This window comes from Anarhichas minor, unplaced genomic scaffold, assembly GCF_050575085.1.
Source record: "Anarhichas minor isolate MPS153535 unplaced genomic scaffold, ASM5057508v1 ptg000014l, whole genome shotgun sequence".
NCBI classification, from domain to species: domain Eukaryota; kingdom Metazoa; phylum Chordata; class Actinopteri; order Perciformes; family Anarhichadidae; genus Anarhichas; species Anarhichas minor.
In genome coordinates this window covers 10,595,001-10,614,959 of record NW_027466460.1, presented here as the reverse complement: position 1 = coordinate 10,614,959, position 19,959 = coordinate 10,595,001, and the positions used below count along the sequence as shown (strand labels likewise).

At 40.7% G+C, this 19,959-nt stretch overlaps 1 protein-coding gene across 3 annotated transcripts in view; it reads left to right on the top strand.

Moving 5' to 3' along the window:
• The window catches only part of lrba (LPS-responsive vesicle trafficking, beach and anchor containing), a 176,545-nt gene that overhangs the window by 3,234 nt on the left and 153,352 nt on the right, over positions 1-19,959 (top strand). The window lies entirely within an intron of this gene.

Genomic DNA, 19,959 nt, shown 5'->3' with positions numbered 1-19,959 from the left:
AGGCAGTGAACTTCACAACATTTATTTTCTTCATTTCTTTTTTCTTGCTTTGAAAACCAAGCATAAGTGCAGTTTTATCACACTTCAACATTTTCTTTTTTCAGTGGCTAATTGAAATAAGTGGCCGGTACACGCACAGCGTCCTTCAGAAAATGTGGCATCTTTGCTCTACAGAACCGAAAGTAAAACTTCCCCTGACTTTCTTTACGTTGGCTTTTAGTTGTTTATTGTTGAAACACCTATATTAGCATTCAAAGCAGCAGAATGCAGTATATTCTACACTGAAACAAAGGACTAATACTAATGATGTGAAAGGGCTGCTCCCATTTCCACTGAGAATCAACGCCCTACTTCACAACCCTATGAAGCTTTCTACAATCTAATTGGTTAGTTTGTGGCACCGAAAAAAACGAATGAAACCCAGAGTGGTTCAGATAAAACACCGGGCGGCCGCTGTCAGCTCACACGATCACACACACTTATCACGCAGGATGCTTCTTGCACCCCACAAAGATCCTGGTGAAGAGGCCAGAGAAACCACCGGAGACCTTATTCTGACTACCTGTCAACTTCCAAATGGTCCAATGGTCGCTCGTGTTTTAGCTCTGGTTTGTTCTGCCAGCTCCTGAGAAACATATCTGGGTCTCTGTTGTACTTTGTTAATGTGTGACTTTCTTTCCTAGTCACTCGTTTCCTTCATCTTTTATGGCAGGTGGCAACGTGCAGTCGCTTTGTGTGAGCTCCTGTGCTGTAAGCAGACCACAGCTTTACAGGAAGCAGCCCTGTTCTGGTTTTCTTCGTCTCGCCAACCTAAAACGAGATGCCGAGAAGTTGCAAGGATTTGCAAAGTGTGGCGTTAATTCTCAGTCGGGTTGCAACAAATACTATCGAGCGACGTATCTATCCACTCTGTCATTTTCAGTCGACACTGGGACGGCCTTAACTGGGAAACTGCTGAGCTAGCAGGCAGTTAATATTAAAAGTACACATTTACTCAAAGACAGTTTTCTTATTTAACACATGACATCTCCTTATGTAGGATGATTATAGGTGATTTCCACAATGCAAATGAGTGTTCCCTGCTCCTCTATATTAAGTGGAAATATCAACGTTAACACACAGAAAGAGAAACAAGAGTGCATAAATTAGAGCATTATGACCATCCTATAACTATGTAATGACTGTACATAAAAAACAGTCTGCTTTGTAAACTGTGTGCACTGCATATGCAGATGGGGAAAACCCCGATGCAACACGTGCTCCAATATCACTTTAATTATCGCTCTTTAACATCCCAGCGCTGCCTTCCACTGAGTCTTCTAGAAGCTTCTCTGTAAGCCATCGACTGATGTAAAGCTCCGTGGCTCCTCTGTTCGGTGACACAGGAGATGGGTGACTGTGTGGAATGTAACTTTGGCTTCACCTGAAGTCAAGCTCACATGGTCGGCTGCTAGAAATGCATCCGTGCACTGTTCATGTCACCGTTTGTCGTCTTTACGGATTTTAAACTTTACATTGTTATATTTGTTTTCCTTTTAATATATGCTGCATGCATTAAGAGTGCCAAAGACTCAAGGTCCCCATCAATTGTGATCTTTGTATTAATTTCATATTTAATATGTCCATTTTGGGGACTAAACATTAGTGACTCCATGTCTTCACAAAGCAAAGTGATTCTGTTCTATTACAGGACTATTTAGAAAATCATTCCAGCTTCTTAAATGTAAATATTTTCGGGTTTCTTTTCGTAACATCTTTGACTTGTGGACAAAACGAGACATTTGACGACGTCATGTTGGGCTTTGGGAAACACTGATCGACATGTTTCCACCATTTTCGGACGTTCTATGTCCCAAACAACTAATCGAGAAAATAATCAACCGATTAATGCACAATGAAATGAATCATTGCAGCCCTTAAATCTATATTAGGCTGAAACTACAGAATAAAGGTTGTTATGTTTCAGGTGTGTAAATATTTCATGCTATGTTCCTGTATTTAGTTTCCTTTGGAAGTTGCAACTACAGAAAAAGTAGCCACCGTGCTCTGTTTTGAATTTCAGACCTTCTGCACCTTTTTAAGTGTCAAAGAGAAAATCTGGTTTATTATATCTGCTCAGGATTATTTCAAGGTGTCGTTCTTTGTAGGAACATGCACAGCCTCTGCTTGGTGGTGCGTTGTTGCCCACTTTATCATCTCTTGTACTGATGTTGACACGGAGGATCCTCCTCTTGAGATGCCGGCTGTCATAAGTGAAATTAATTGTTCTAAACTGCATCTTCTCTGTGTTTCTTAAAATAGTCTCCACACCACTGCAGGGGAGAATCATGCAAAGTAGCTGTGACTTGAATTTATGTTTTTAAAATCGTGAAATTGATTTTACGAGCTTTGCTTATGGTATCAGCAGAGGCTATTTTTTAACTAGAATAACTAAGAATGGCTGCTGTGAGATAGGGTATCAGGAAAGTTTTGATATAATAAAGTATTTTTTGCCAGACCTTTTGAAGACCATATCATTTGATTTTTCCACTTATCCAGCCCTGGTGGTATTGGTAACGATTACTAAATGTTGCCTATTAATCAATAATCGCTGCAATAACGTTGGACTTACAACCCTGAGAATCAACATGGCACCCTCTTTAAATTCCCTCTGTGCAGTATCTGCATATGATGGAGACAAGAATGCAACAAACCCACAGACCATCCCTTCAGTTGCAACACAATAGCACAAGTGGTCGGGCGGGCGAGGGCGATCCTCGTCCTCTCTCCAGGCCGGCTTTCTCCTCTCTGGCAGTAACAAAGAGCCTCTAGTCTGACACATGAATCAAACCCTCTCTGCTTCTCCTCTCTTTGCGCTTCTCCTCTCTCTCTGCTCCTTCTCCTCTCTCTCTGCGCTTCTCCTCTCTCTCTGCTCCTTCTCCTCTCTCTCTGCTCCTTCTCCTCTCTCTCTGCTCCTTCTCCTCTCTCTCTGCTCCTTCTCTCTGTTATCTGTCGCATCAGCCCAATTCCACGGTCACACCTTTCCCCTTCTTCTCCACCGTTGGAAGCTCTCGGGGGGCTGTTGCCTAAACAAACATGACTGTTTATAGTCTTAAGTTTCTTTATTTTTAACATTACCTTCAGTGCTGGTTGTGTTTTTAAATGACATTTTTTATTTCCCTAAGCAAAAGAGGGCATTTGTTCTGGGCCGTGCCACCATTTTGTCTGTGACATCTTGTTGACAGTTAAAGCAGTAAAATCAACACAGTGAGCGCACAGGTTGGACTACCCAGCATGCACTTTAGCTTTAACTGGATGTCCGTGTAGTTTGTCATTATTTAGCCCCCGAGCAGATCAGATAATGCAGCCGTGCTCACCTGCTGTGTGCTGAAAACAGGCCGATGGCCTCAGGATTCAACCACATGTGTCAAATAAGACACTGTAGTGTTTTTTGCACATTGTGAGATATGCGTTTGATAAAGCTTGAGATAGTGTTTTGGGGCTTTGTAGTCTGAAATGTCTCTGCCGGGTATTCTTATTTTTTTAACTTCAGACACGGTGGTTATGAAAACTTGTTCCACATGGCAATTTGGTGCTTTTCCAGCTCAAAGGTTTTTTTCTGTTCCTCCTATTTGCAATCAGACCTGCCTGTGTACTACTCTGTTGTCGCAGGGTTCGGGTCATTGTGTGCTAGCTGTCACAGTATTGTGACACAGCACAGAATAATCAACTAGTTCCATTGTTTGTCCACGTTTCAGCCCAATGAGAATACATCTTCTTCTAGACACGATGCTTTCCAAAGTCTTGTGTAAAGTGTTGGTCAAGAGAAGACACATTAGTCAATATCTCATCTGCTGTTTACTTGAGGGTTTGCTTTTAAAGCTGTTGGAATAAATACCAATTATTGTGAGGGAGCAAACCTTGGAAAAAGACAAATTATGTTATTATTATTATGATTTTTCTTTCAACGTCTGCTTGGTATTCCTCATCGTTGACTTTCATTAAATCGATGAAGCCATATTTCCCAAGTGAGTAGTGTCTCTCAGCCAACAGCAGACTTCTAGTCTGCTGTTAATAAATGGTTAAATGGCTGAGTGTTAAGTGAAAAATTAACCTGTCACAAATTATTTCTCTGCATCTGATGTGGCCTATTTTTAGCAAACAGGGCCACAATGTATTCTACGTCTTGGCCTACATCTGTCCTCTTATTGTTTCTTCTATAAACGGTGCCAGCTCTCTAAGGCCTTTCAACAGAATGCTCGTTATGTTGGAGGAACAGGAACTGTTGGTGGACACGCTGAAAAGCTAAACGGTTGTTTAACTGTGCCCCAAAGTCGGCCACAGGGGCCATTTCTTTTTTCTTGTATATAGATTAATATAGTACCATTCAGAGGATAGCTAGGGTCAATTCCCATCGAGGGCGAGTCATACATTTAGTTTGGTCTCGCATCTTATATTAAATGCATAGTAAACGCTTTTGACAGTGAGATATTTTGAGTAACAGGGACACTGATTCTGTAAGGAGATGATTATGGTGAGGAAGATGTCTCATCTCAAAATGTGGGCAAACACGACTATCTGTCCAGGAAAGGAAAGAAAGGAAATGTTTCTTTTTTTTTTTTTTTCTACACGATTGGCATTTAGTAGTGTGTCATCAAGCATGTTCAAGGTCAGAGTCTAACTCAGTCAGAGTAATAGTTAAAAGATGGATTCTCAGTCACAATTGTCTTGCAATGGATGCAGTTTGAATTACCTTTATTTTTGCTTGTACACACACACGCACACAAATTACACTTCCCTAGGCTTTTGCATGATCCCTCCTTTAACCCACCCATCCATTTCCTAGCTGCTTATTCACCTCAAGGTATTAGTGGCAACCGGGACATCTCAGCCACACTGAATTCATTTACCTACAACTTTCCATAGAATGAATAGCAGGCCTGTGAAGAGTTGTTCTACCATAGATGCCCCAGGGTTTCCTCCCAACCAATAACTGCAAAGTGAGATGTCTCTGGGAGCCTGTTATATTTGTTCCTGGGGCGGGGGGGGGGGGGCTGGGACAACGTGACGCGGTGGAAGTGAGTCGGCAGCAGCTGATGAGTTCAGATCGGAGAGGAGAGTTGCCGCTGCTGCAGGAAAAGTGGCGTCTCTCCGCAGTAGCAGCTGAGACGGCATATGTCAATATCTAATTTAAATGTGTAAATTACTAAAATAATAAGTTTACCGACTGGTGACTAGTGAGGGCAGCAACGTTAAAGCGACTAGTCGACGAATTGCACAACTCACTAGTACAAACGCAACGCAATTTTCCATTGTTTCTGGTTCATCTTGCTACTACTAGTTGTTACTTCCAGAATACTATCGAGTTTCACCAAAAACAGCAAAACAGCTGGAGTGCATCACTTCAAGTTTGACCTTGGTGATGATGGTCTATTTTGTAATGCACCTCGAGTAATCAACAGTGAAAATGCAAACCTGTTTTAAATTCCCAGTGACTAATGCATACTTGTTGCACACATCATGCAAAAACTACAACTGCTGCCTCTTTAATACGCTAGCACGGTGGTTTAATTGACCCGTTGGAACACTCGAGCAGAGCTTCTGGCTTAACGGGGAAGCAATATTAACCTCCCAGCCCGCTGTTTTCTTTTCACAGTAGGGGGTGTAATGATATGCTAATTCTGCTTGCCTGCCAGACAAGATTCAGTGTTGGATGCTGGAAAAGGTGTGAACTTGGGAACATAATGTGAAATGCTGCTCCTCTTTGTTCAAGAAGTGCTATGCTGAAGCCCCGAGGTGTCGGCTCACCTTAGTCCCCGTGGGGGAGATCTCTCAAAGGACAACACGGTATAATTGTTCAGGAGATCTAACGGGTTTATTGCACACTGCCTAAATCCAAACACAAATTCCTTGTTTTAGGCAGATTAATCATAGATGCACCCCTGTAAATATTACATGAAGATATTGTTTATATCTGCATCGTGGAGATCTGCTGTGATGTTGAAATGGCTTTAAGATAGAATTGGGAATCTGGAAAAATGGGACAACGTGTTTTGCATGATGCTGCAGCATGAACCTCAATGGTGTGATTTCTATTTCCAATGGAATTGCATCATATTGCCATAATGACTTTTTATCAATATGACTGTCACGAGAGACTTTCTATACTTTCTTTCAGTGTAGAGTCTGATGTCAGATAGTGGTGTAACGGCTCGTAGTTGATCTGCGACAAATAACCTTTGTAGATGACAATAACAAACGTAAAGGATAGCAATTCAAATTTTTGACAGTTTACACTGACTTCTGGAGAGTTGAAATTATTTTTTGGTGGCGAAAAAACCCCAGTCTGGAGCCTTTGGTTACCCCTGCACCCCTAATGTCAGCCCTTTTTTAACCTTTACTAAAATACATTTTCTGCCCCAAGATCCATTTGCACACAAGAACACTGTTTCCAGTTGACTTAAGGTAAGTACTGAGACCTTCATCATTGTGAGTTGATATAACTGGCTCACATGCAGTCAGCATTCAGCATGGCCTGGGAAGGATATTTGGCGTGAAGAGGTTTTTAGGTGATTATTTATTTGTTACTTTGTGCTATTATCCATGCTTATGTTTGTAGTTAATTGTTTTAGTCTGTGATGTGCAGTTGGAGTCATTGCCACTGTGCTCTAGACAGAGCTTAGATTTTCCACTTCATGGATAGATGGTGATAGCACTATGATATCCAGCCATGTTTTACCACTAACAGATCAGCCTTTGCCCAACAGGACAGTTTAATACTCACACAATGGTGACATTTTTAGATTTTTAAAAAAAATTATTTTTAGTTTCAGCAAGTGGCATATTCCTCTATTAGTCATGGGTTCGATTGCGTGATTCTACTCTTCTTAAGCGATGATCTGCTTTCCCCTGTCAATTAGTTGTTTTGTAATTTAGTTTGTCAAAGTACATCCATGTTTCTTTATTACTCCGCTGTGCTTGTGTGATAGAGCTGTCGAGTTGAAACTGGTTCCTGTTGAGGTGAGACTCTACTCTCTTTTGATTGCTTGCATGCAACATGTGCAGGCTTTACGTGCAAACCTACAATGTGTGTATCTAAGACCAGATTGCACAACAATCCAAACTTCTGCCACGACTGAAAATTCGGGGGGTGTGACTGTGCAAGCGTGTGTGAGTCTGAATAGCAAAGACAGAACCGTCCTATTGATGGATGGCTGAGACAACGTGTTGACAGGCAGCACACTGTCCGCCAAATCTGGCCAATCTGGACCAAATTATCTTGCCCCCAACGTAATTTGGAAATGTATTAAGTGTGCTACGCTTTTAGGCATATAATATAGATGTAACAATTTAAATATAAATTATTACTGCCTTGCTGTGTGTTCTGGACAATGCATGGTGCTAAAACGAGGTCAAATAATATTACAGGGACATAATGGATAAAAAAGTACCGCATATCTTTACTTCAAACACAAGTTTAATATTTTAGTATTATTATTTACCAAGATGCATAAACAAATGCTGACAGTATTGATCTATTTAGCAACAGCAGTTCTGTTACAAACAAGTGACATATTTTTTTATTTTAAATTGTTTTGAGAAATGTTCTTACTTTTAGAGTAGCTTGATTGCACACCTAATGAATTGACCGAGCTGATGTCTGATTCTTGCCACTCCTATGTCTTTAAGTCTGGATAAATCAATATATAATATCAATATAAATCAAATAAAGAGCTGCCGACCCCGAGATGTTTCCTCTCCCCGTGACCTGCTTGCACGCTCTCTGCATCAGCAACTCATCTGTTGCCAAGGTCTGCCATGCAACCTGTAGGGAATACAGGCAACACATCAGAGATGCAGTCCATAAATGCACACGGCACTCTCAAATGTAACGCAGCATTTACCGTTAAATGTCTTCAAGTAGAGTAAAGCTTTCTTAAAAATCTGTGCCTGGCATCCATAAGTACCACCTGAGAGTTTGCTGGTTCTCAGTGGCTCACCAACCACAAAAGGAAAGTGCTCACTTCCTCAGAGCCATAATGTGGCTCTAATGTCAACCACTAAAACAGGAATTGATTTCAGTGGCATCCTTTACTTCTAATACTTGTCCTGTGTGCAGGAAACGGTAAAGCTTTGCTCACGCTGTCAGTAGTTCTAATAATGAGCTGAACTGAAGTTAACTTAACCCATTAGCTCCCATTTGTAATCTTGCCACGACACCTTTATCTTCATTATTTGTGTTTTTTACAAGAGTTAAGGGAACTGGGCTATTTCAAACCGAATTGAAAACGTTTTTTTCTATCTTCTTATATTCCAGTGTCTAGTTAATCAGAACCGTTTATTGTCATGTATGTTGAACATACAAGGAATTTGACATGACGGGAGGTGCATAACATTTAACAACAATCGACAGTGCAAAGTAGAAACATATTAAAATTTACAGAAAAATATAAAGTGGAATATAAAATAAAGTGCACAAACGAACAGATAACAGGACTATAAACAAGTGAGATGTAAGTGTAGTGTAAAAGTTAGACAAAGCTTATAATGTTTTAATCATTCAGTTGGCAAATTTGAAATCATGCTTATGTTGTTAAATTAACACGGTTGGCACCAGCATCTTAACCAATAGATATACCTTTATATATTTGATAAGAAATATGTTTAGTCCTCCTTTAGACCCCACCCCTCTTTACACTTACATAATAAAAGGGCAATAATTCACATAGCGATAATATTGACTGAATGTTCTTTGCTGTTGGTTTGTTGTTCTGCCATAATCCACGTCTTTTTGAGATGTCAAGAGAATGATGCAGTAACCCATAAACAGTCGGGCGATGCCATCCTACATCTACAGCACCTTCAGACAGGCTGCACCTGGTCACAGGCCTCTCAAAGTAAATGTTAAAAGGTCGGATGTGTTCATGCTGGAACATCACCGGGGTTATCAATCTGGCAGTTTACATCACGGATGTTGCGTTGAATTATGCCCAAGTCATCGAGGTTCAACAGTAAGTTTTGAAATCCCAGAGGCAACTGTCTCCTGATCTGAAACATCCAAAAACATTGCTTTGCATCTCCAAGTCAAAGTGCATAAAGTTTTCTTTTCGTTAGTTTGTTTTTGTAAGTGTATGTTTGCCTCCGCACTTTTCTCAACTGTATTGTTAGTGTCTGACTCTGCCACTTTTTCTTATTCAGTAGTTTTTTAAGAACTTTGTTGCCCAAAATTTATGGAGAGAGATTGGAAACAAACTGCAGGAATCCGGTTGGAGAGCAACAACTGTGATAAGGTATATGCTGCAGACGGCTGCCTGGTTCCCCGCTCTGGGTTTCCTCCAGGAAGTTGTTTAGCTGAGGCGCTAAGCTGCCCAGACCCTGTCACATCTCGTCTCTTGATAAATTCCTTAAGTAGATAATGGCCTAAACAATAGTTGCACTCATAGGACTTTTGCTGTGTGATATAGTACCTCTGCGTGTCATTTTTCATGATGTTGGTGCTTCAGGAGCAGAAGCCCACTTCAGCTATCAAACGATCTCTTTTCTTTTAAAGACTATTTTTTTGGCATTTCAGCTTTATTTGATAGTGAGAGACGGACTAGAAAGGCAGGAGAGAGAGAGAGGGGGGGGGGGGGGGGGGACATATAGCCCTGGGCTGGAGTCGAACCCGAGCTGCAGTGAGATACTGGGACGCCCCCTATAATACATATTTTTTTTTTTTTTGTCATAACTTATGGCGCCTTTCAAGATAATTATGTTATCGACGATATGACCGCAATCGTTTTTGCTGACCTGGACATTCGCCAACATGATGCCATAACACATAGCAAGGTTTTCCCATTCTAAGACTTGTGTCTTAAACCCTTCGACCCCCACATAGACCTGTTTTTGTCTTTTATAGGTGGGGGACAGGGGATCTTTAGGGGGGACAGCAGGTTCAACAGTTTATGCCACATAGAAGTGTAATACACTATCGTCTGAGAACCTGAAGATACATTTTAGATGCAGCTCAGCAGTGTGTGTCAATTTTTTTCTTGTCATAAATCAGAAATAAAGTAATTCATAGAAATAAATTGTAAAAGTGCTTAGAACATTATGATGGAAGAATATGGTGGCCAGTCCCATGCTCACTTATGTCTCATAAGTTATCGCAGTAATGTTTGGGTCGATAACATTTGTTAGTGTCGATGCTAAATTTAACAATTTTTACCACTCGAGAATTGATACAAATGATTAAAAGTATCTGCAAAATTCCACATTAAGACCCTGAGGAACACCGTAGAAGTTTTCTTGCTGCGATTTGGTATTAAAAACATTTTGACATTTGGAGATTTCTGACTTGTGGGTACCAATCAAACCCATTTTCATTCACATATCTTGAGATGAGCGGTCAAGAAACCCCTTAAAAAATCGCCACGTCAGTTTTCTCTCGCCAAAATTTTGCCTCCCTTTTGTAATGTTATTCATCCACCTTCCTGACAAGCCACCATGACATGGTCGCTATCGCAATATATCATCCAACAAAGGTAGATAAGAGGGAAGTGTGCTGAAGAAGCATCGTATTAGCCTCAGAAAAAATGTGCGAATAGTGATTTTTGCACAAAAGGACTGTAGATTTTGTCTACAGGAGGAAACCTTTATTTCATTTTAGTACAAATTGTTTAATGTGAACAAAACAGTTGGTTTAAATTGAAAACTTCACATACTACCTTTTAAGTGACTGATCAGGAGTGGCTCCTACATACTGAACTTCTCATTTGACTCGTCCATGCTCCAAGGCAGGCCGGATGTTTATCTCTCTCCTTCTTCACCTCCCTGATCCAGCAGCTATTTATAACATGTTGCACCAGAGCAAACCTTCCTATTTACTGCCACTATGGAAACTAAAATGGTAGGTGTTGCTGTGGCAAACAATGCAATTCTTTGTTTGCCTCATGATCAAATCACCACTTTGCATGTCTGCTATCTGGCCGTCGCATCACATTAACAGAGGAAACGTATTCTTCCGCATGAATCCTGTTAAAACTGGACATCTCATTCCAGACAGAGACCACGTAAAGATTTTCTGAAGTAAAAATCCATGCAGTCGATAGATCATATTTTAGTGTAGTTTTCATTGTGAACATCTCATTCCATCAGCAGACGACTTAAGTGGGTCAAAGTTGCTCTGGGAAAGTAAAAGATTGCCCTAAAGCCTGGTCTCTGATGTCTAATGAGGACCGTTTCCTGACGAGCCTTTTCCTTATGTTGACAAAAGCAGCCACTCTGCAATTTCAGCCAGATTGCCAGATAAACGGAGGAACTGTTCTGTTCTGTTGTACACCTCCTCGTGTAAATGCTTCACTTTTGGCTTAATGTTGAAAATGGCCAAAATGCAGCTTCATACTTTAGTTCAAGAAGTCATCCAAGTGCGTGTACTTCTGTTTGTGTTTGCTGTACGTTACGTTCCTCCTCCAGTGCATTGGACCGTGGAGGGGAGGTCAGTACAGTTTATGAGATGTTTTGGTGGATGGTAGCATAATAAATGGGGAGCTCGTACAGGAAAGCTGACATACTTGTAATTTAATCACATATTACTCTGTCAACAAGTGAAATGGGAGGATGGAGGATGGATGGTGACATTTTGGGTGTAATCTAAATCCCATCTCTTCCTTTTGGATGAATGTTGGATGGGCTCTAATGGTGGTTGCTTTTTCTCTCCCATCACAACGTGTTGATGGCATAATACAGGTTACATTGTGTGATTGCATACAAATATTCAATTTAATGTAATCTAAAACGGCATAGCCTTATTGGCCACGTGTATGCATGCGTGTTATCTGTTTTCTGTGTGCTGTACCAAACCCTGTGTCCTTAAGCAAACGAAGGGAACAACAAAGGAAAGGATGTGTTGATCAGACTACTGCCTGGGCATCATCATGCTTTATGTCGTGTAAAAATGACTGTCAGTGTCAGCCACTGTTTAAGAACAAGCGCTTGGCAGATCGCCCCTCTGAAGATATTCTTAGAAATCCAGCTATTAAAATATCTCTCTCCACCTACTGTACCTCTCCTCTGTCTTTTAGTGTTTGTTTCGTAGTGTAAGGGAGTTAGGTGAGAGAAAATGTACTCGACAGCGTCAGATGATCGATCTTTCAATACAAATTAATTAATTTAACAATAATGAGTAAAAACCCAACATAATTTAGCAATGTGAGCAGTAATCTACCAACTCCAAAAGTTTTTATTTGGTGGTAAAATATTCATGAAGCGTATTTGGAATAACAACTTGATATATATGAAGTGAGTGTGAGTCAGGTAAAAAAAAAAAAGGCTCGAGTGAGCTGCGATCATTGTAGTCCACGGTCACCGCATGCATAATTGTCACCACTTTACCTTCTACTCCTGCTTGGACAGATGTGGAGTGGATAGAGTGGATGTTCACACATCAAACTGCCACCAGGCGGGATGGCAGTTTGATGTTCTGTGAATATTTTCAACAACAAAAGCTAGAGTAACGAGCCATATTAAGAGAGAGACAAAGAGTTAGCAGTCCATAACTCTAATGTATAGTGTGCTGCAGGGATGACATCATGTTGTAGGCCAACCCACGGAAGTTAGCGTCTCACTGGTTCCCGAAACAAAAAGTCGATTTTGGACTATTTCAGAATAAGCCCTGTGGCAAACAAAAGTTTCATACTTTGTTCAGCAGGATAATCTTCACAAATTAACTCCACATTTATGATTTTTGAAGCGTGAATGCCGTGGGCGGTAACAAAAAGCTAACGTTGGGCTGTAGACAGACTACACCACGATGGCATGAGTGCGGGCAACACAACGAGGCTGTAAAGGTGGGACTTGGCAGTGTGGTGATGTTTTGTAGTCTTATTTAGCCACTTGTTACTGCAACTATTTTAAGACTCATAAAAGCTTCAAAATTCACGAGAGGGGGTATCCACCGACTTATTTCATATTGTAGAACAAAACGTTAAAATCTCTTAACCACAGACCTTATTTCAGGCATCTAACCAAAACCCCATTCAAACAACCCATTGACTTTGAAACAAGGAACCAGAGGTGCAAATATGCTGACTCACTTCTGGGATTTAGGACTCATTTCCTGCAGCACTCTATTACAGGTATTACATTAGTTGCTGAGCTGGAAATATGGTAGAATTATGTTAATTTATCACGGTGATAATTTCCCTATCGTGTGACTATAATTTATCAGTGTTTTTGTTACATGGTTATTGTTTTTGCGAATAAAATAGCATGAGATATAGATATGACTTAAGGATTGTTTCCATAAGTGATTACATATCTCAAGATAAGTGAAATACAAAGAACTGTTTTATAGCACACTATTTTCTCCTTTTCAAGACTCGTTAGAAGGATGCTCTGATCTTGTCGGTCTTATCAATGAACTGAAATATTGTCCAAACCAACAACATGCAGTGACATTGTTTGCTGTTCTCTACAAGTCAGCTGTCATCCCACATGTTTGCAGTCTTTGTCCTCTACTCTCTTTGCTTGCACTGAAAGTTGCTGCACATCTGTTTCCTGCTGACACATAATTAGCTGGTGAAAGGAGATCTCACTCGCCTTTTTGTGTGTCAGATGTTTTTATGCCTGTTTTTAATTTGACACAAGTGGCGTTTTTTTCTGCACTAAAATATTCCAAGAAAAAAAAGAAGTTTCATAGCCCTGTGTTCGTAGAAGCCATCCCTCATATTTTTTAATATTTATCCAAGCAATCATTCGTTTGTTTTTCACAATACAGAATCATCAATTAATACATAGTGAGTAAACTTATTTCTATTAGGGGGTGGCAGAAATATGCGGGTATAATTGCAAACAATCCAATATGTTATTTGTTTGGAAAAGCCCCCAAATGAAGATATTTTAACTCAAAACATTGAGTACTGTTTAGCCTACTAAATGAAACACCCTTCAACAGAACAACTCCGCCAATACCTGTGCCCGTTCTGAGTTTCTACTTGTGGAAGTTGGCAACCCAGAACACACCTTAAGCAGGAAGAAAATCCATCAGCAATTCATTGTGTGCGACCGGGAGAAGTTGGCACAGGAAGCTGCCGGGGCCGAGAGTAAACACTGCAACACTGTGGAGCCTCGGGGCGGTTAGCGGCGTCTCTTGCTGCTTCCACTCGCACTAGACATCGGAGTTTCGCTCTAGTAAATTTCTGACCAGCCAAAACGTTTCATATATGTTTCTTAATTAGATTGTCCAAAAATGGGGTGTGCAGCTCGGGGTGGCCCACAAACGTTTTTGGCAGAGATACCATGAGCCTTGGTGAAATATTTTGGCAATAACATAGTTTTATGTCCGTGTGACTGTGAAGTTTGACGGCCTCGTGTGCCACGTTAATAACAGATGCCGTATGTTCTGAGTCATCGTGCGTTTAGATGCTTTATAAAGTTTAGAGTTTCTAGTTTCGAGCCATTCCAAACATTTTATGGTAGACTGACGAGAAATGATCCTGGAACCTTCTAACACAAAATGCTCTTATATTGACAAACGCCATATTTGCACAACTTTATTGTTAAAATATTTCACTATAAGACAGTTTGGACAACATGCAGTTGGTTTATGGATTCTCAAAGCTTAATTTTTTCAAATAGTATAACATGCATATCTTGAGGCCATCTTCTAACTACACCACAGAGGTGAACCAAGTGTTGTGTCAGATACCGTTTCCCCCGACCTAAACTTGAACCAACCCTTATCCTGAACCCTTTAAACGGGAGGGAGACATTATTCAGCGAGGGAACAGACTTCAACATAACACCGGTGCCGAGTCCGTAGGACTCAAGGTGTTAAAATGTCTTAAACTGATTTAATCTGTGAAAAATAATTAGTTCCAACTGAACAGAAAATTATAGATTTGTTAAACTGAACATCGGGCGTTCACTCTGCAGTCTTCAACCATGGCGAGCTCGAGAGATGTTCAACATCACCAAATCTGTGTCATCTTGCATACACATACAGTATCCACAATGTCGGTACATTCATGTGAATGTTGCTTATTTTAAAAGCATGAATATATTAAAACAAGGCATGATAAAAATGCATGCGTTTGGCCTCACTATGTCCTCATCTATATCATCAGAAGCTGATATTAGTACGAGCACCAGAGGGATTTGAGTTGGACAGATTATCTGCTGGAGCCATTTCCACATCTCACATCAGTGTGTTGGGAATGTGAGTGTTCGTCGGCAGTGAAGAGAGCAGGATTATAAAATGTTGTCATATCGCATTCATACATTCATGTTTTGGGTCACTGTGAGGGATGTTTCGGTTTGTGTGGAGGGGGGAGGGGAGGGGAGGGGGGGGGGGGGCTCTCGTGGAAGAATAAGCTGGAACTGCCTTTGGTTTGACGAGATAGCTCGTTAAGAGATCCGGTTAGACGAGCTGTTGAAAAAGTAGGCCAGTGGTGGTGAAAGCATGGTCACTCCGACGGCCCCTTGCGATTGCCGTGAAAACCGTAGTTAAACGGTGTGGTGATAACACATGAGCTGGCCTTAAAAACATTTACATACCTCTTCATTACTGAGGTATTGCCTACACGTTAATGAAATCAGACGTCAGATATTCCTCGATAATGTGAGAAACTAGAGACGTGAGAGCACATTTGTCTCGGGCGTTCTTCTATTGTCCGTCTCTGCTGTCGTCCCCTGCAGACAAATGACTTCATGTTCAAATGATTTCACCCATAGAATTAATTGCAGTTTCAGTAGGGAGGGAAGTGAAGGACGAATATCAACATGGGCGGGCACACACACACACACACACACACACACACTGCTAGATCTCACCCCCCTGCAGCCAGGGCTTGGCAGTGTTTCTGCCTGTTACTATAAGCTGGGTAATTTCCTCCCCTTTAGTACAAAGTAGCCATCATTTGTTGCTTCCTCTCATCTTCAGCACCACACGGCTCTCTGTAAGGATTTAGACGTTTGTTCTAGCTCTGCTCTTTTAGTACTTGTTTTTATTCTCGGTCTCAATTTCTTGCTCACTACCAGAACCTTGTGATTTACACTACACATTATTTATTTTTATATATATATCTCTATCTCCCATTAAGTTGTTGCCCATTTTGGAGATTTTGGCAGATTAAATGTGACTGAGTGCATGCTACCTATACGCTTGTGCACCCTGATGTGTTTCTATCAGCAGTTAAGGCAATGCAGCCAGGTTGACTCTATTTACATACACCCTCACTACCTTCCCCCTTTTTGAAAATAATTTAAATTTTCAGTTGAAATGGGGAACCTGTACAGTAACATTTTCATCTCTTTCAATTTGCCAACTCTTCCACCTCAGCCGAGCGAAAAGCATTTTTGGGATTATTATTTTTTTGGATTAAGTTTTTGTGTAAATTAAAAATGTGCATGAGAAACGTGGCTGTGTGAACGATTTTCCTTCAAATCCCCATTCTGCAGCCAGTGAAGACTTTAGGTTCCAGTTGGGTTGTTTACATGTGTGTAAATGTTCCCCGCATGTCATTGTTGACATTTGATTTCTTATCTCGGCGTTCCAAGAATCCTAACGCCACCACTGGCCTCCTGTAATACAGGTCTAGCTCAGGCAGTACGTATGAATACGGGTTCTGGCGTACCGTTCAGCCCTGCCATCCTCCGACGTTGTTCTCCATGGAGACCACAGAAGCCTGTTTGTGCTTTGTGTTACGGCACAGTGGCTGCTCGGCTGCTCAGCCATGATTAATTCAGGCAGGCTTCAGGGGAGAACAGCCAGGCTGGGTTACCCAGCCAGGGCTCTGGTGTCTAGCGGCCATAAAGGCAGTCGGCTTTATGGCGGCTTTTAGCCGCAGAGCTCTCCTTGGCTGTAGCCGAGGCTGGAGCTGGCAACCTCTCCCACCTGTTCCAGAAATAGAGCAATGCAAACGATTGAATTGAACAATTTAGGAAATTGAAATGTTGTAAACCTCTTTGCTATGCCCCAATGGATGCATTAATAAATGTCCTCACAGCTATAGGAAGTTGTTTTCAATTCACACCAAGGTTCAAAGTATCAGTTGATTAAAGGTGTGTTTATAATGTAGAGTATACTGATTTATTTTGTACCCAGCAACAGCATGGAGATAACCAGCTGCTGGGAGGTTTCATACCGGCAGCAGGCCTGTATTGTGATTCAGCTGGCACAGTCGGTGAGCGCTACATAGTTTCCAGGTTTGGAGCAGAGTGCTGCCTGAGATAAAGCACATTTGAATATTACAGTTCATTTTTTTTATGTCCACAGACTCTTAAAATACACAACTATAGAGACTCTGTAAGAGATCGAGGTCTTTCTGGATTATACCCTTTTACTTGTGAGTTAAAACCTCTCGCTTCTGTCTTGTAGCTCGCTTTCACCTGTATTTGAACATTTGAATAATACTTTATTTGGCAAAAAATGAGCCACAAAAGGACTCATTATAAGCAGAGATTTTAGAACGATATTGTGAATTTCAGAATATAATGCATCTCACTTCAACTGATGTTGAAAGAGCCAACACATTCTATTATAACGGACAACTTCACAGGTTATTTTTTAATCATTAAAAAATACACATACTAGCCGATAACAGCCTACAGTTCCATCATTGTTGGTGACTATCTGTATTTCACATGTCGTCACAACTTCATATGAGAAGGTTGTTTGGTTTTCCTCTTCACACGTCACGTTTTTGCTTATTTTCTCTAATCGTCATTTTAATGTAAAGTATTCAGTTCAAAATGAATGAAAAGGAAAATGTGACAAATCCCCAACACTGACAATCCAACAAACGTTAGTTATTTTTAACTTATTAAAAAAAAACAGACAAAACAAATCCTCACTGGCTGTCGACAGAATCTCATTATTTTAGCATTCATTTAAATCAGGATTGCCACAAATGTCTTGTAAGTAGAGCTGTGGGGGTGTTACGGTTGTCTCTCTATAAACAGGACCACACACCCTGTGATGGCGAAGTAATTGTTCAATTTGTGTTCAACTTTTCTGATTGTAGGGAATTGACAAATCAGGTCCAACCTTGGCCCTGTCCTGTATGTGTGCCAGGCGCGTGTCACTATAGTGTGGCCCTGTGTTCCCGTCCTCGTGTTTGTTCTCCGTCTCCTCGGTCAACTGACTGATGGATGGATGACTCGCACAAAGTGTCAGGCTCATAAATCAGCTGTTACTGTGGCAAAATGGCACCCGGCATCCATTAAGGGCAGACCTGGCTGCAATCTGTCCCCCAAGTTAATAAATGGTGCTCTGTAGAGAGATGCATGATTTATCGTTGACTTGATAAGTGACAAAAACAGGAAGGAATACAGGGTGCGAGTGGGGCATTAATTGATGCATGTGTTATTGCGTTATTTTGATTGAAATTATTGTTTGTCAATTGTTTTATCATAATGTGAAAGCTCTGATTTGCAGCCACAATTCCGGTGACAAAAACATGAAAAATGAACAAACCTCTGAACAAAATGCATTTTTAGCAGATGATGGGCTATGATGAAATTATTTGATTATCAAATAAAGTGATTTATCAAAGACAATTGCTCGTCATTCTGTGTTTTTAGTTTCTTCAATCTGAGTGTTTGCTGCTTTTATATCTATATCAGAATATAGATGTGTCGAAATATCTTTGCGTTGGAGATCTATTGGGCGGTCATGGAAAGCAAACATCGCATTAGGCTCTCTGCATTTTTCCGATTTTATTTTTTTTTTTTTATTTTTTTTTATTTTTTTTAATGTATTTGTAGACTAAACAATAAGTTAATTACAAAAGAAAGGGACAGATTAAGCTGCTAAATATGACTCGACACTTTAAGTTGTTTGTATTTGTAATATCTGTGAATATTATAGCATATTTGTTACATTACATGTTATAAAACAAGGCTTTGTGGTGTGTAGATAAAGTAGTCCTGCTGCATGGTGATCAATGGGATCATTGTGGGGACGTTGATGCTTGACATGAAACAATGACTAGATCTCTGTGAGAGGGCGTTGAACGGACAAAAGTTGAGGTGTGTGTCGGTGTTATCGTCGCTTTATCCCTCTTCTTTAAGAACATGTGGCAGCGGCGTTACTCCAGTTTCCCCTCCTTCCCTATCTTGTACTCAACACGCACTCGCTGCGTTAATCCGACCTCACTCATTTTAATGGGACAGTTTACATTCCCTGCACCAAATCATATTGTTTCCCCATCCAGCCCGTCTAATGGCCGAGTACGACGTTCATGTCCAGTCACACCTCCTTGATTCCTAACATGACAGCCTTGCTCACAATATTAATTGGACATCAACATTGTTATTTTCCTTATCTTTTTCTATTAGGCAGGGTTCAATAATAAAAATGTCGTCAAAACTATTAAGAAGTGACAAATTATGACATTTATGGCTCATAGAATTTATACCCGCACACAAAGAGCATTACTCCTTTGCAATAAGACAAGCAGTCTATCTCAGCAGCTCTGAACAAGCGTTAGCTTGAGGCTGACTAACATGGTGGGACGGACGCTTTTACTTCCTCTCTTGCCTCCATGAATACAGGTTTTTTTTATTTTTATTTTTATTTTTTTTTTTGTCATTCAAGATACAGGCTTGTTTAATTGGCTGTGAAAGAAAATGTTTATTTTCTTCTCCCAACACACAATACATTCCTAAATACTGTTGGCAACTGGCGTTTTAGTATAGACATTAGGAGGAGATCCACATTACTGTACTTCATCACTGTGCATTTTCTTGTATGTCATAAGTAAGAATTAATTGTGTCTGCAAGGCTGTGTCAGATGCTGTTAGTATTTGAGGGCCTACAGGTACAAAAGACCTCTAAATACACCCCTCACTGTCTGTGTCTGTCTGGATGTCTCAGTGAGTTCCACTGACGTGGCTTCTTGTTTGGTATCTTCTGCGCTGGGTTTATCACGGTGTCCCGAGGCGAGCTGTAAACAGTTGAATCTACCGTCAGACAAACAGACAAACAAAGGGACTGACAGA